The following is a 13,980-nucleotide window of genomic DNA, read 5'->3' as shown; positions in this document are numbered from 1 at the left end:
CTTTATATGAGTTTTTCTTTTTCTTTCTTTCTTTTTTTTCCAGCTGTGCAGAGGATGAATTGGAAAGGAGAGAGAATGGAAGCAAGGAGACCAATCAGGAAGTTGTTGCAATAGTTCAGGTGAGAGGTGACGAGGGTCTGAACTAGTTTTAGTGGCCTTAAAAGTGAAATGGAGTGGACTAATATGAGACATATGATGGAGACAGAGTCATTTTGGTCAGTCATAAGGTGGTAAGGTAGAGGGGATGGTCATTTATGAGTCTAAGGTTTTGGACCTGATTCATTTCAGTTTGCCAGATGATTAGAAGTATCATGGTGCCTTAAGCAAGTACAAAGATATTGGGATGAGGCATAGTTTCTTTTGGGGGGGGAATGTTGTGTTCACTTTAGAATATTTTGAGTTTGAGATGTTGGCAGGTTATCCCAGTGAGAATATCTAGGAATCAGTAGGAATAGAACTCAAGGGAGAGATTGAGATCAGAGATATCGATTTGAGAGTCATCTGCATAGTGATGATAATTGAAGTTATAGGAATAGATGAGATAATCAAGGCAGAGCAAGTAGAATGAAAATAATACGATAGAATCTTGGGTGATACTTATGCTTAGAGAGCAGCAGTAAGAAAATGAACTGGCAAAGGAGACTGAGAAGTTGGCAAGCTAGGAACAAAAGCTAGGAGAGAACAGTATTATGGAAGTCCAAGGAGAAACGTGCGTGACAAAGGAATGGGTAATCAGCAGTTCCAAATTCTATAGAAAGGTGCAGAAAGATGAAGGCAGAAAAAAATCATTCAAGTTGATAATTAAGATCTAATTGATGAACTTTATCAGAGCTGTTTCAGTAGAGTGACAGGGACAGAAGCTACATTTCAGGAATAGTAAAAATATTTAAAAAAAAGGTAGGATAAAAGAAGTCACGGATATAAGTAAGTGTGGTCTTCTATTTCTAGTTTATTAGGGAATGGAGGAGAGAAGAAGATAAGTTCAGAGAGTTACTGATGAAAGAATGGTGATGTTTTTTGATGTTTTAATATTATTTTTTTAAATGTGAGTGACCTGGCATGTTGTAGAAAGGGAGAGATTAAAGATAGAAGAAAGAGAGGTGATTGATGGGGCAAGGTTAGGAGAAGTTGAGATCAAAGTACCAAGGTAATGGGTTAAACTTGGCAAGAAGGAATCCATCTCATCATTTGAGACTAGATAAGAATGAGACTACATAAGGAGGGAAAAATGGGTCAGGATGAAGTCATGGTCATTTTCCTCTAGGATCTTATCAATGCATTGGGAACTTTAGAATCTCTTCATGACGCAGTTTAGTTAAAACACGAGAGTGTATGACTCAATGCCTGATACTGTGTGATACAGACCAATGCTATAGGGCTAGTGCTATATTTCCTTTTTCAGACAAAAATGAAAATCAATATGGGCTGCAAAAGTCAGGAATGGCTTCATGGAAGAGGTTGAACTTAAACTCAACCTTGAAGGTTGGAATAAATTTGAATAAGTGGAGAGACAGAAGACATTTCAGGTCAGAGGAGAAGCATAAATAAAGGTTTGAAATTAGAAATAAATATAGCGATGAATAAATTGAAGTAAATAGGGGGAAAAGTGAGGAGACCATCTTGCCTAGAGTAAAACGCTTGTGTTTTGGTTATGTTGCAGGAAGCAATTAGTTGGATACCTAGAATGAGGATATATTATGAAGAATTTTTAATTCCAGGCTGAGGAGTCTGCAGGCCATTGGAGATTTTTGTACTGGCGAATAGTGATGGAATTCATGTGTGATAGAAAGGGTGCTGAGGACAGTGCCTGCTATTTATTCAATTTCAGACTAAGTGCTATCAACCCAATGCTCACCACAGTTGTCATAGGTACTACCTATCACTAGAGGGCTCTCTAGGGGTTATCAATATAACAGGTCCTAATAGCAACTCCTGTAACTAAAGAAACTCCTGTAACTTGACATTACGTTCTTCACCTTGGAGTGGTAACCTATATTCTTCTTATACTTTAGGGGGATCAGTGTGAATTTATCTAGTTCGATTCTTGCCTCCTGATACTCCCGCCACCTTAAGAAAAGTCTACCCCACCTCTCATTACTACTGTGTTTTAAGTGAGGTCATTTGAAAAGCTTCACTATCTAAAACTTTTTCATAATAATGTTAGAAAGAAATATCACAAACACAAAAGTGTGCAGGCAGTACAAGTCATGTTTAAGAAATGCTTCCAGCTTAGGCAGCTAACTTTTACCCCTTTCAGCAGGGGAGGCCAAATCTGGGTATTCAAAGAAATGCAGCTCAGGTGCTCAAGTTCCAACCTCCCCAGCCTGCGAGGTAAGAAAGGTATTAGTTACTTGGAGTCCTGGGGTTAGGCTACAATGAGAACCTGGCTGGAGCCAATAGGACTCTGCTTTTTCTTTTTCTTTTCTTTCTTTCTTTTTAGTGAGGGAATTGGGGTTAAGTGATTTGCCCAGAGGCACACAGCTAGTGAATGTTATGTGTCTGAGGTCACATTTGAACTCAGGTCCTCCTGACTTCAGGGCCAGTGCTCTATCCACTGCGCCGCCTAGGCTCTTATTCTTATATAGTTGTATTGATTCTCTATATATTTAGGATGTCAGGCTTTTATCAGAGATATTTTTCCTCAGTTAACTGCCTTTATTCTAATTCTACTTGTGGTGACTTAGATAATGTAAAAGCTTTTCAATTTTATGTCATTTTCCCATATTATCTTTCACGTTCATCTCTATCCCCCATTCATATTTTGGCAAGGTACCTCCTAATCTCCTCTAATTTTTTGTGGTATCACTTTTTGTCTATTTAGATAATTCATCTATTTGGAGGTAATTGAGATATGTGTGTAAGGTGTGGGTCTTAAGCTAAATTTCGTAAAACTACTTTTATATTTTTTTCTTTAGTTTTGGTTGTATAGGGAGTCTTTATCCCGGTATTTGGTGTTCTTGGTTTTCTTTCAACTGGTGATCCGTGTAGTTTTCTTTTATGATTAGTTGAAATTTGCTATGCAGTTTTTTTTTGTTTTATTGTGATTTTCAAGGATTTTCAAAAACTATGTTTTCCCCCCTGTGAAACATATCTTCCTGATTTTTCTTTTAGCTCAACTCTCCTGATTTTAGAGATAGAGTTATTGTGACCTGTGTGAGTGTTAGGAGTACTTGCATCAGGGAAGATCCTTGATGGAGGTAGAAATTGGATGAACATTGTATGGTTGCATTGGCTATAGAGACTCAGTGAAAAGTATACTTATTAACTTGAATCCCTTAAAAATCCTGTGTAGAAGTGGGGGAAAAAGTCCTAGACTCTGCTACTTCCTTTCTGTGTGATCTTAAGCAGGTAACTTAACTTTACTGATCTTTGGTTTCCTACTAGACAAAAGGGAGGTTTCTTGAACTAGCTGGCTTCTGAGGTTTCTTCCAACTCTATGACCCTATGAGAAGGGAAAAAATGTGATATATTTAAAAAGGAGTCTTCCTGTTAGGAAACTAGAAATGTTTGACAGTATAGTATATTGTGGTTTTCAGTGGATAGAAGAGAGTGCTTCTGAAATAATTCCACTGAGTCCCACCCATATATTTAGGATAGCACACTATAGATTTAGGGGAGTGAGTCACTGGAGCATAGTATCGGAGATTTAGATCTGGAAGTGCTCCTTCTTTTGCAGATGAGGAAAATGAGTCCCAGAGAGAAGTGACAGCTAGGCTCACACAAGTGGCAAGCTGCAGAGAGGGTACTTAAACCCAGGTCCTCTGACTCTAAATTCAGTGCTCATTGAAAATAGCCAACTTAAAATACAAATATTTGTGCACAAAATGTGACTCAGTTCCTTCCCTTCCCACCCCACAAGTAGTTGTTAAGAATATATTTGCCAGCACTGAGCTGAAATTCAATATTGTATTTATTCTATTTGTAGTTTGGGAATGTGCTGCTGATGACTAGGAATGTTCTCTAGTTTTTCTATAAAAATCATTTCACTGAACTTCAGCATAATGGAATCAGCGCCTATCAGGCAAAGCTGATGGAATGATACCACCTGCTTTTTGCCTAGTGGGCTCCTGACTTCTGACAAAACATTGGCTGCAATAATGCTAGATTCTCAAAATCATTTCCATTTGCTGGAGCCTGAATGTGTCAACATTTGTACTACTGACTCGCCCTTTCTCTTATGTTTTCTCCACTTTATATTTTAAATTCTCATTTCACTGCCCATTTTCTCTTGCTTTTCAAGAGGCATGTTGGACACAGTGCTAGATTTAGAGTCAAAAGACCTGGATGGGGATTTCCAGCTCTATAATTTCTAGCTGGGTGACTTTGGACAGGTCACTAATAATAGCTGACATTTTACATTGTACCTTATAGACATTAGGTCGTTTGAATCTCACAACAATCTTGTGAAGTAGATTCTATAGTTGTTACAAGTGACCTAGTTCCCCTGTAAAGCCTCTGCCATCATTTGAACAGTCTTGGTCTTGGGGAGTTGGGGGGCTGATGCCAAGAGGATCATTTCTCTTTTTTTTTTTTTAGTTTGTCATATCTCTGTCTAGCATTTACTCCAGGAAATCCCTGGAATAAAGCATAGGTAAAGTTCATTTCTTGGTTTCCCCAACTGTGGATAAAAGCTACACTGAATGTAGTAAATGCAAATCTAGTGTGGGACAGCCTTTTTTTTTGTCCCCCGCAGAAAATTCAGAGTACACAGAAGATTCACAGGAACTCCTAAGTACTTTTTTTTAAAAAAACATATAAAGTACTCAAATAGTTATTAAATTCCCCTTATAAGGTAATCATATTTTGGGGAGAAAACACAAACACATATTAAATATAGACATAAATATGTAAATGCAAGATAATTTTGTGAAGGGGAGGCACTTGCAGCTGTGTGGGATTATCAAAGGTCTTAGGAAAATGGTGATGTTTGAGCTAAGCTTTTAAAGAAAATAGGGGATTTTAAAAGGTAGAGGTGAGTAGGGAATACATTACAGGCACGATGATGGGAAATGGAACATTGTGAATGAGGAACAGCAAGAAGGCCAGCTTTACTGGATTTCAGAATGCATTCTTATGTCACGGAAGTGATCTGAACACAGAGTTTTGATTATACTGGTGTCATACTGGGTTTGGGGGCAGAGAAACAAGGCAGAATACAGTGTATTTCTTTCCTATGTTCTAACTTTCAACGAAGCTATGACTTGGGTGAGAAGAATGACAACTTTAAGAATAGCTTTCTCTGACAGGAAAAAGAAAGAAGTCATTCTCAAAACCTTTTTGCTGTAGTGAGATACTTAGTGGCTAAACTGTGTGAGAGTAAATTTATAGTGTTCATAATGTGGGCAGTTAGTTCTCTTACTGTCTTGGCCTTGTTCCCTTGAGGGTGGGGATTGAAAATGTCTGTCTCTTTAAATATTCACTAGTTAGCATAGAGGGGCATTGCATTATGCATGATGGCATGATATACATTAATGGGCAGTATGTTGAAATGTTTGTTACATTCTTTTCTTCCTGAAATGACTTTGTATGTAGTTTGAATTTATTTGTGTATATGTAGAATGCAAGCTCCTTGAGGGCAACTGTTTTGTTTTTGGCTTGGGAGAAAGAATGATGCAATGGAAATTCACTGCTTCTGGAGTGAGAGGACCTGGGTGTAGATCCCTCTGCTGACACTACATATATGACTTGGTGTAAATCATTTCACTACCTTTGTGTATGTAGGTGACACAGCAGATAGAGCACTGGGCTCAGGAAGACCTGAGTTAAAATCCAGTTTCAAATACTAGCTGTGTGGGAAATGTTTATACCATAAAGGGGAAAATAGAAGTTTAGTGGCTGGCAGTGCTTGAACCTCGCTCTTATCTGAGTTAATTCAAGGAGAGAAGAATATACATATATACACAGTTAGGTACAGAAATTCCTCTTACCCAACAGGGAAGTAGGAAAGGAAGGGCCTAAGAGAAAAGAAGGGGGTGAAATAAGAAGGAGGGTAGATTAAGGGTGGTGATGGTCTGAAGCAATTAGTAGGTGCTTAATGAGTGCTTACTGAATTGAAATTATGTTGGGACACTTATGTTTTAGCCCTGACTTTTTCAGTAACTACCTTAGTGAACTCAGGCAAGTTGGTCCATCCTTCTTGGCTTCAGTTTCCGCATCTGTAAAACGATAGGTTTGGACTATATGACCTGTTAGGTCCCTTCCAACTCTGTGCCTATGATTATGACATTTTTTTCCTTCCAGATATAAAATAACACATGTGAAAGATTTACAAAACATGCAGATGTTTTTGCCTTCAATTTTGTTTTATTTTTAAAGGTCAGAAAGTTCAAATACAAACCAAGAGTTTTTGCTGATCCTCACCCTCCCCATAGTTGTGACCTTCAGCATATTACCAGCTTTGTTATCCACTACCCTACATAAATCATTAATTACACTGTGTTAAGAGATTCATTTGGATAGGAGAAAAGAAAACTTGTCCTTAAGCACATTTCTTTCTTTTTTCCATGTAATTCACATTGAGTTTCTGAAACATTAATTACATTTTCAAGATGCAAAGAAAGACAGTGTTTAGAGGGCACTTCAACCTCATGTTTTAGGGATAAGTTAGTGCCCTTTGGAGTCAAGTGAGGGCCTAATTGTGCTTTGCATTCCAGGTTTTTCATTTAATTTCTCTGGAGCTGCTACAGATAGAATACTAGAACAGTACCTTGGGTAAGGGCTCCAGTCCAGAAGAGCTAATCCTTTCTCATTTAAATTCCTACCTCCTCCCAGCACATCAAGTCAAAATGTGAATGTCTGTTCATTGCCACAGTAACTTAAATGGTGATTTTTAAGGGGAGAGTTTAATTTTAGTAGCTTTCATGTCAATTGCCAGGAAGCATGAATAGCCTAGCACTTCAGTACGTCTCTGAGAAAGGAACAGAATTCTAAACAGTTAGCCCACAGCTGGATCCAGGATGATTTTACAGAATGAGAAAAGGTACATATCACAGTAAATCCATCAGAAGCTAGCAGTTGTGCACAGGTGGCAAAATGGTAGGAGCCAACAACTTTAGAAGGTATATTATGCACCTAGAATAAAGACGCATGTGACTTACTGAAGTGATAGGTATATTTCTAATTGAAATGAATGATTCATTGTGATTATTTTATTATCATCATTTCAGGCTCATCATTTAAACCTCAGAATTTTCCCCTGTGGCCCCCCCTCTCCCAAATTAGGGATTCTCTGAAATGGCACTTCGATTTTTTTCTTTGATGGTGTTTTTCTGTGGCATTGTCTCTTACTGCTTCTTGCCACTAGATGGAAGAAGTAGGTTAACAAAATGATTTTTTTTTTTGGTGTTATAAGATCAACGGAATTCATTTTACCCAGGAACAGCCACTAAAGTAGGTTGAAAATCATGACAGTATCAGTAGTCCTGCTTCTAATTATCTTTTTTTAACTTATTTAAAATTAAAATCTATTATTTTAAAAAGATAAATGGTTTTATTATTGACAGGTTTTAGTATAAACAATGAAACTTGCCTAGGAAATGTTAATGTTTAAAAAAATAAATTTTAAAACATGAGACTGTTCTAACACGTTTTCTGTCCCTCTATAATAGTCATCAGGATTTCTTTGTCTCTTCATTCTCATTCACGATTTCTCACATGATCATAGTATATATTCCATTCTTCTGGTTCTGCTTCTTTCATTATTTCACAGAATTATTTTCTAAATCTCTTCCCCTCCTGACCTCATACTTGCCCATCTCCTTTAAATCATACTATCCTATTATGTTAAATAAATGTTTAGCCATTTCTTTGTTTTTGGAATTTATATTGCTTTCAGTTTTTTAGAAAATCATACATAATAACTATTTGAAATTTTTTTTTATCAAAAAGTTTCTGTGGTTGCTGTCTTTGAGAATACTTCATATGAAACCTATACAAATATATTGAAATATATCGTTTGTAAGACTTGCAGTGCAAGAATTTTCAAAATTAGCCATGGAAAGAAATCATCATTGGATAGAAGAGGGAAGGTAAGAATGATTATTTAAGAGTTAAATAAGAAACATTTTCAACTTCTAATTTCCTAGAAAAACTTATTGCACCAAAGGAAAACATACACAGTTGGAAAATATCCAAAAAGGAAAGCACAACAATTGTGTAAGGTTTTAAAAGTTAATGAAGGGGGGAAAAGAAGCCTTTTAACAAATTAAAATAGCAAATATTCATCCATCTCATTAGTTTTAAGGCATATATGACACCACATATCACATATCTATGAAATAACTTTGTACCTTTGTGGATGTCTCAAGGAGATGTCCAAGGGGCAGAATGACTTGCCCATAGTGTCACACAGCTAGTGTGAGAGGCAGGGTTTGAATAAATGACTTCCTGGTACCAGGTTCAGCTTGATGTCCACTCTGCCACACTTCGTCTGACACTTATAGATATAAAAACTAAGCACAGCATGATAGAATGTATATCCAGGGAGAACAGAACTGAACTCAGAGGTAATTGGTCAGGGACAAGAAACATCCCCATAATGATTTAGGAAATGGCCGTGAAGACTCATGATTATGAAATGTCTATTGCTGTTGTGTGACTGTATATAGGAAACTATCTTGAGAAACTTAGCTTGGTAAATTGAAGGAATTAAGTTTCGGTTAATTGAGTAATCTGAATTGGTTAGTTTCTCCCATTCTCCCATTCTCCCATTAAGACAGTCTTAATCACTCTTAATCATCTTTATATTCTGAACAATAATACAGTGATACTTAAGAGATCTGGTTATTGGACCAATAATTAGAATAATAATAATAATAATAATAGCTAATATTTATATAGTACATAAGGTTTATAAAGCACTTTACCACTATTATCTCATTCATCTTCACAACCACCATGTCAGGAAGATGCTATTACTATCCTCATTTATATAGGTGTAAACAGGCTGAGAGAGGTTCACACAGGGTCACAAAGCTAATGTCTGAGCTGCTATTTGAACTCAAGTATTCCTGATACCTAGTCCTATGGTTTATACACTAAGCCAGGATGATCCCTAGTTAACTTTTATGTAGCACCTTAAAGTTTTCAAAAACATTGATGAACATTTTCTTATTTATGGTAGGACAGTATCTAACCAAATAACATCTAGTAGTTGTCCACTACTACGCATGATATGGGGATTCTCTTCTCTTCCTTAAAGCAATGAACTTGAACTCTGGTATTAATAATGACCATAAAACTACTCATCTTTTAAATCCAACCACAGAACTTGATTGTATGACCTTCCATGGAAGTACCTGCTACAGGTTAACTAAAGGTTATGAAGTACTATTTCCTATTCATATTCTTGATATCATTATCTTGCACTTTCAAGGATTGCTTTGTTCTACAAGGGGGTGAGTTTTCTAGTCATTGTAATTTTCAGTAACTTGACTACTAGATTGAGATATTTTTCTTTTTCATATTAAGTAACCCATGGGATTTTTTGAAAGTGCTCATCCTATAATCTCCCACCTACCTTATATCTCTAAAATGATTGGTATTTTAAAAGAACTAGAGAAAAGTCTAAGAATGTTAGATGGATCATTGATGAAAGAAAATCACAAAAAATGAAGATGAAGAAGGCAGTTAGGTGTTGCGATGGACAGAGAACTGGGCCTGGAGTCAGGAAGACCTGAGTTCAAATTTGGCTTCAGACTCTTACTAGCTGTGTGGCCATGGGCAAGTCTCTTAACCTCTATTTGTTTTAGTTTCTTCATCTGTAAAAGGGGGATAATAATAATACCTACTTCTCAGGTTTGTTGTGAGGATCAAATGATGTAATAATTGTACAGTGCTTAGCACAGTGCCTGGAACATAGTAAGCCTCATGTAAATGTTAGCTATTATTATTATTTAACAATTTGTACTGGTGTAAAGTATTCTCAGACTGATAAAAATGCATGGAAATGGAGCAGCGAATTGGTGCAGTGGATACAGCATTGGCCCTGGAGTTGGGAGGACTCAAATCTGGCCTCAGACACATAATACTTACTAGCTGTGTGACTCTGAGCAACTCACTTGCTTTACCAACCCAATTGCCTTACCAAAAAAAATGTATTGAAGTATTGATGTATGATTTCTACATTCAGTTCATTATTATTTTGATTAATAGATATATCAATAAAGCCTTGTATACTTATAAACAGGGGCTGAGTAGGGTTTTCAGAAGTTCCCAAAGTGGGCAATACTGCCCCTGGGGGGTGCTGGAACAATCCAGGGGGGTGGTAGTAGCCTTGGGTGCAATTAGGGAATGTTGAATAAAAATAAGGGGGTGGTGGAAGCATGAGGAAAGAAGAGAAGAAAATTTTGAAAAACTGTTTATATGTGTTTACTCTGTGGTATAACAGTTAAAGTTGTAGTGATTATATTATTTTCCAAATAAACACACAAAATGTAAATTATAACTTATCAGTGGTCAAGTCAGCAAACAGGTCTTAATAAGCAAGTGCTGGCAGGAGAGCATGTTGCCCATTGTCAGGAAGTCCAGCATGCACTGGCAGGCACATGTGCGTGTAATGACTTGTTTACAGTGTGATACTATATAGTTACATGATGCAATACTAAATCATCAAAATTTCAATGCTGGAAAAAACCCACAAATTTATAATAAATTATTAAATTTAAGATGCATCATTTAAAAATATTTTATATTTTTTGAAATGATGCAAATAAAAAAAGTCAAAGGGTTAAAGAAAGTAGATTTCGTCAGGGGGAGCTGAGTAATTTCTTTTAAAGGGGGCAGTAGGCCAACTAAGTTTGGGAACCTCTGGTTTAATGTAAAGCTTCTTTTCCTATTTCTAGCCAACTACATATACTAGAATCCACATACTTTTTCATCCAGAGACAGTGCTCTTCTTGCTATTCTTTGAAGAAACACTATCTTTTGACTCTGGGCATTTTCACTAGAACTCTCTTCCTCCTCATCATTGTTTCCTGGCTTCCCTGGCCTTCTTCTAAGTCTAGGATAAAGTCACATCTTCTGCAAGAAGATTTTCCTGATCCTCCTTAGCCTCTCTGATTGTTTTCATGGTATTTCCCCCATTAAGCTGAATTCCTTGAGAACAGGAGTTTTTTTTTTCTTTCTTTCTTTGTATCTTCAGCAGTCAGCACAGTGCCTGACACATAATAGGTGATAAATAAATGCTTGCTGACTTGAAAGGGCCTCAAAGATCAAGCCAAATGCCTTTATTTTTTACAGATGAAGAAACAGAGAAACCTAGAGGTCAAGTGACTTGCCCATGGCCTCACAGCTAGTGTCTGAGGCAAGCTTTGAACCTACATATTTCTGACTTCAAGTCCAATATCCTATACATTATTTTTGGTGCTTTGGAGAGGTTGAGGCAGTACTCTCATTAAGCCACTGAGTAAGAAGAACTGATGACTCAGTGGACCTTAAAAAAAAAAAGGAATGAATGTTTTAATTAGGTTAAATTCTATGAGAATTTAACAGATTTGAAAGAGGGTAGGTTTTAACCTTCATCTAGTAATTATAGGCCCTATAGCTGTATGGGACCTCTAGATCACATGATCCAATACCTTCATTTTACAGATGAAGAAACTCAGAGGAAATAACTTGGCTAAGGTCACACAGTAGTAATTAAGTAGCAGAACTAGAATTTTGCGCCATATAAATTTTAGGAATCTGATTCAACAAGGAGCTGAGATACCCAGTAGGAAGTTAATAATACAAGATTGTAGCTTAAAAGAAATCTTAGTCTGGATATGTAGTTTAGATATTGTCTGTTTAGAGGCACTAATTGAACTCATAGGAACCGATTATTTCACCTGGGGATAGAGAAGAGAAGAGAAGAGAGTCTAGATTAGAGCCTCTTCTTTATACTTTCTTTTTTTCTGGGTTTTCATGACCCTAATCTATCTTGATTCTCCTCTTACCTATCTGACCATTCCTTCTTAGTTTCCTTTGCTGGATCTTCATCCATTAGCTCCCATGGATTCAATTATCTCTGTGCTGATGATTCTCCAATCTACTTATTGAATTCTAAGCTCCCTTCTGACCACCAATCTCACATCTCCAACTGTTCATGCTTATTGGGCACCTCAAGCTGGATGTCAAAAAACAACTGTTATCTTCCCAAACCCTCTCCTTCCCTAACTTCTTTGTTATTGTTGAGGGTACTACTATTCTCTCAGTCACCTAGGCTAACAACTTTGGTGTCATCCTAGACTCTTCAATGTCTCAAAACCACTCCCCCCATCCAATCTTTTGCCAAATCCTTACAATTTTGCCTTCAGACATTTCATAACATATATATGCTTCATTTTCTCCTTTAAAACTACCATCACTAAAGTGCTGCTGGCCCTTGTCACCTCATCCTTTGACTATTGCTGCGGCTCCTTGTATGCCTGCCATGGATAGCGTGCTGATCCTGGTATCAGGAAGACTCATCTTCCTGAGTTCAAATCTGACCTTAAGGCACTTGCTAGCTGTGTAACTCTGGGTAAGTCACTTAATCCCATTTGCCTCAGTTTCCTCATCTGTAAAATGAACTGGAGAAGGCAATGGCAAAGCACTCCAGTATCTTTGTCAAGAAAACCCCAAACAGGGTCACAAAGAGTTGGACACAACTGAAAAAACATGAACAACAACTTCCTGCCTCAAGCGTCTCCCTACTCCACTTTATCCTCCATTCAGCTGTCAAAGTGATCTTTCTAAAGCACAGATGTAACCATGTCACCCTCTCCCCCCACCCTCCATTCAATAAATTCCTGTGGCTCCTTGTTATCTCCAGAATCAAATATAAAATTCTTTGGTGTTCAAAGCCCTTCAAAATGTGTTCCCTGCTCCCTTTTTAGTCTTCTTATACTATGCCTCCACCTCTACACACACACACACACACACACACACACACCACACACACACACACACACACACACACATGCAGTCTTTGATCTAATGACACTGGCCTCTTTGCTGTTCCTTGCAGAAGATGTTCCATTTTCCGACTCTCAGCATTTTTACTGACTGCTCACTGTGCCTAGAACTCTCTTTCTTCTCATTTCTTCCTCCTGGCTTCCTTCTTTTCCCCAGTCCTCTTAATGTTAGTACCTTCTCCCCCTTAATTATCTCCAATTTATCCTGTGTACATCCTGTTTGTACATTGTCATTCATATGTTGTTACCCCATTGGACCATAAGTTCCTTGAGCATAGACACTGTTTTTTGTCTTTCTTTGTTTCTTCAGCACTTAGCACAAATGATATGCTTGACTCATTTGTTCTTAACAAATATTTATTGATTGACTATTGTGGAATTTCCAGGTTGGGAGGTCCAGGCCTGAAAGGCTTTCCTCATCTAGTCTTTCTTATGTATAGTCTTTCCTGATCTCCTTACATGACAATACTCTCTTTCATCTAATTATCTTATGTTTTCTTATCTATTTACCTATCACAAACTCTAAGAATGTAAGTTTTTTGAGGGCAGTGATTTCATTTCTATATTTTCAGGACCTAGCACATAACCAGTGCTTAATAAAAGATGATTATTTGTTTATTTTTACCACTCTTTTTTCCCCACTCAGTCCTATGCTTACTTGCTTTGTTACTTTATAGTTTCGTAAGTCGTTTCGTATCTTATTGTTCTGACTCTGTAGATTGTCTGCTATGGTTTTTTTATCTCCTACACAGTGCTAGGCATTTTCTTAAGTACTCACTAGGATCCTTGTGGATTGAATAAAAATGCAAGATAATGTGGTAAGAACTAAATACATCTGCAATATATCTAATGCCATTACCAAATGAAGAACCAGGAAAAGACAGTGGTTAAAAATAGTTTTATACAACTCTTGCCATGAAGAAGTAGCACCAAAAAAAAAAAGCTTTCCTGCAATTAACTGAATCCTTTAGAAACTAATGGAGTGATCACGGCTCTAGGGAGGTTAGGGAAAATGTTGATTTGAACTTAATTTGAACAAGACTAGGGA

The 13,980-nt window shown here is 37.1% G+C and overlaps 1 protein-coding gene and 1 pseudogene across 3 annotated transcripts in view; both read left to right on the top strand.

Annotated features, from left to right (window-relative positions):
- LOC110199279 (UPF0462 protein C4orf33-like) overlaps positions 1–13,980 on the top strand; it is a 161,032-nt gene that overhangs the window by 35,847 nt on the left and 111,205 nt on the right. For all 3 annotated transcript variants that reach the window (XR_013484147.1, XR_002321961.2, XR_013484146.1), the window contains exon 9: positions 44–119. The gene's annotated coding sequence lies outside the window, so the exon portion shown is untranslated. The remainder of the gene's footprint in view (positions 1–43; positions 120–13,980) is intronic.
- The window catches only part of LOC110199264 (UPF0462 protein C4orf33 homolog), a 29,858-nt pseudogene continuing 29,613 nt past the window's right edge, over positions 13,736–13,980 (top strand).

The sequence above is a fragment of the Phascolarctos cinereus genome, unplaced genomic scaffold (assembly GCF_003287225.1).
Source record: "Phascolarctos cinereus isolate Bilbo 61053 unplaced genomic scaffold, phaCin_HiC Scaffold_9;HRSCAF=440, whole genome shotgun sequence".
Lineage (NCBI taxonomy): Eukaryota > Metazoa > Chordata > Mammalia > Diprotodontia > Phascolarctidae > Phascolarctos > Phascolarctos cinereus.
This window is presented reverse-complemented; position numbering and strand designations above follow the sequence as displayed.